Below are 4,091 nucleotides of genomic sequence, written 5' to 3'. Positions count from 1 at the left end.
ATGGTTCAATTTCTACAAGAATATTGTTACAGGGTACAATTACAGGAACGTTTTCAACTTCAGTCTTTGGTTCAATCACTTCTTGAACATTGCAACTCATAACATATTCTAATAGCTCGCGGGTTGAATCAAAAACAGAGTTGGGGTTGATGATAAAAGTACTAATGGCATCATCTTTCATTTCATCCTTAAAACAGAGGGCCTCACCAATAGTAAGAATTGGTCCAATTTCTTCGTTTACAGGTTCGAGCCCTTTTGCAGGTAGATATTTTTGTGTTAAGGTAAATCCTGGTTTATCTAATGAACTTGGTTCTACAGGGGGTAAAAGATAAGATTATTTGTAACTTCCCCACTGGATATTACCATATTTCTCGACCGACACCCAATGTAAGTTTTTGCGGTCGCAAGCCAAGGTCTTCCTAAAATCAAAGGATGCCCACCATCTGGGGATTGGTTATGTAATACCAAAAGATCAACAGAGTACTATAATGAGTCTACTGAAATAGTTATATCTTCCGACTTCCCTAACGATCTTATAGTAGATCGATCTGCCAATTCTAGGATGGTGGGAGTTGGTTTAAGGTTTCGCAGGCCCAAGGTAATCACAATTGCATAAGTTATGACATTAATTGTTTCCCCCAAGTCTACCGACATATTTGGGATATCAACCCCATTAATTTGTACTGTAAGAATCGGGTTCTCTATATCCCCATACCTAACAAGTATAGACTTCCCCAACATTATATCTGATAATTTTCCCATAATGCGAATAGTGAGTGGATCCTTTGGTTTTATTCCAGGTTTCTTAGAGAAATATTCTTTGATTGTTTTGGCATAAATTGACATGTCCATCATAGCCTGAAGTAATGGTATTTTGACAAATAATTTTTGCAATTCCCCTAAAAAGTCAAATTTAGGATGAGGACTCTGTTTTCTCAAGGATAGTCTCTCAGGATAAGGTGGACCAGTATGACATCCTCTAGTAACAATTGTTTGAGAAGGGGGTTGTTGTTCCATAGGAATTTGTGTTGACTCATCCCCAGTTGTTCCAACATAATTCCTAGGTTCTGGTTTTAAGACTTCATCATCAGTATGTTCAACAATTATTGGTGAAGTCTGAGTATTTACCACCTGACCGGACCAGAGATTTAATTCATTACATTTTGTGGTGGAAATATTGTATGCAGGAAGGTTGAGTGTCTCAACCTATTGAGACCCCCTATTGTTTGGATTTGGGTTGGATTGAACAAACAATTGTGGATGAAGAGGAGGATTGTCGGTGGAGGCATTAGAGGGAAAATTTAACTATTGTTGTGGCATAGGCTGGGAGAACTGTCCTGAAGGAGGAGGAGGTCCATGCAAATTCTAGGAACATGAAGGGTTGGACCATATTGAGGGAACCATTGTTTCTAGGGCATTGGATATTTACTTGACTGTGGCCATGAAGGTGAAAAAGGTATAGACTGAGGCCCAAAATTCAAATTATTAAAACACTGAGAAGGGTCTTGAGGCATACCTTGAGTCATGTTATGTGGTCATGGTTGCCATGGTTTCCTTGCTCCCATGAAGTACAGGTGATCTACTTCTTCATTTGCTCCCTGAAAAACTTCCTTCAGCCTATGAAGAGATGGAAAGATGCTAGTGGAATGGCTTTGTTCACATATCACATAGGTCTCGATAGTATTTAGTGGACATTACTTCAGTGAGTGCTTCTTCCTGCATTGAGGGAAGAAAATGGACATAGCCTTCTCTGCTTCCATTTTCTTCTATTTCGCCTGTAGAACATCTAGCTATGAGGATAGTGTGCTCAAGATATTAGTCCTCAAGTTGTTCTGCAAGTTTCCAATTTATGCTTTCATAACTCTACCATTCGATGTCTTGAGGGTTTGGATCCTATTGATGATGTTGGACCCGCCAACATGTAAGGGGATCTCCCTGGTAAGAAATCCCAATTAGACCTTAGACCATTTGTTGTAGGAGTCCCAACATTGGGTCGTACGGTAATGCCTTGACCGCGATTTCACACAGAGGCAAGTAAGATAACTTTGTTGGTAGCAAGGGTGTGACAGATGTAGTAAGACAAGGAAGGTGCATGAGAGGTTCTAACACACTGAGGATGAGGTGAGTGTGCCCCTTGGAAACCTGTGATAGCACTTGACTTGGAAGGGAACACACGAGCAAAGATACATCAAAACATGGAAGGTAAGTTAGTGAGAAATCCAAAGTGATGGTTAAACCAATAACACATTTCAGAAAGATTCATACATACTTATACAGAATAGTCTATACATGCATACCTAAGAAAGAAAATACATATATCTTAGAGTAAACCAGATAACATAGAATACAATACAACATATGCATGGAACTTGCTGGCTCTTGTTATATTAAGAAGTGTAAGTTCCAGTCATATAATGCATCCATGTCCAACTGCTAGTTCCAATAGTGGAACGTTACAACCACAATCGCCTGATCCTCCAAAGAGATGTACCAGCTCTGCGCAGTGGAGAAGCCAAGGCTCATTACAATACTGTCCAAGCTCTCTCCAAGATATTCTTATCGAAAGCTTGGTTGATAAAAAGCCTTTACAACAAGTTATGAGGTTATATTTATAGCAAAGGGTGGGGTGACCCTTGACATTCCCCTTTGTGATAGTTCATCTACCCTCATGAATCTTCATCTACTCTATGACTGTTACATCCAACTATTGACACTTGAACTTCCACTTGACACGACATTATGTTACAATGCACATGTGCTCATGTGAGAAAAAATGGCTTGAGAAAACCATACAAGACATCACTGACACTTGGTCCTAGTGAGCCAAACTCTTTGACATGCTTGTGATGGTGAAGGTGGTGAGATAATGCCAAGCTTGGTCATCCGTGATAGTGTGCATGCACCCCATGGTGACATCTTGGTGAAGCGAACTCTTGCCTCCATCACATTTGGGTGCATTTGGATCCTTCATCCAACTCGTCTACTAGCATGGGCATGGTCTTCTTGGTGCAACCAAACCGGCAACACACTGATGCCTAGTGTACATGCTGATCTCCCAGTGTGTGCTAGTGGTCATACGCATCAACTTCAACTACATGCTCAGCTCCAGTCGGACTTGCTTCTTTTCTTCGCCTTGGTGAGTGTGCTAAATGGGTTGGATTGCATGCGTGCACACAATGACATGCGTGTTGTTGCATCTCTTGCATGTGGTCAAAACACTACTCATCATGTATTCTGAGTGCCAACTACTGGGATGGATCTATAACTTGTACTGGCGCAGTTTCATCCGTGAGTACATGTTATGCCCCTTGTTGTTCTTGTTCCTACTGCAGCTCATTCGCTTGTCTATGCATCTCATGTTCTTCCTTGAGTTGCTACTTCAACACATACAACTACTTCTTTGTTCCATTCTCTGTCTTCACGCAATCACATCATCACCTCATAGCCCGAGTCTCCAAAGTTGCTTTCATCATCAATGGATCTACTTGAGCTTGCAAGTTTGTTCCACCTCCATGTTGCCAACAACCTTCCTCTTACATTTGTTGCATCCAGTATGCTACCTTCAACTGTTGCTCATCATGCTTCTCACTGTGATGTTGCTGCCATCATATCTTGATGTCCTTGTCTACGAACAAATTGATGTCTTCGTGAGTAGACAATCTCATAGACACTTCATCGATTACATCCCCAAGTGTGCTCTGAATGGTTTCTTCGACTCTACTCTCCTAGAAACCATTGTAATGGTGCCGTTGAGAGGCAGATGAACACTCGCGATACTTGGAGACAAGGCAACACTCATGGCAAGAAATCTGTCAGTCGAAAACCAAAATGAACCGAAGAACTGACTTGCAACATACCTGTGTGACTGATCATGAAGGTCACACAATTTTCGTCGGAAGGTCAGGAGACTGACTACCAAGACTGTGCAAGGCACAATCTAGGCTATTGGGAGGTTGAATGATTGCTGGAACTGCACAATGCACAATCCAATCTGGCTAATAACTGCTGGAATTGCATAATGTGCAATCTCAGCTGGAAATGGCTTCGAGCTCAGTGAATACATTGTGCAACTTTCTGGGCCTGTAGTCATT

Source organism: Pinus tabuliformis, chromosome 9, assembly GCF_031772625.1.
Source record: "Pinus tabuliformis cultivar Carrire ecotype Pingquan chromosome 9, CPIR1, whole genome shotgun sequence".
NCBI lineage: Eukaryota > Viridiplantae > Streptophyta > Pinopsida > Pinales > Pinaceae > Pinus > Pinus tabuliformis.
The sequence above is the reverse complement of the archived record's forward strand: the minus strand, read 5'-3'. Positions refer to the sequence as shown.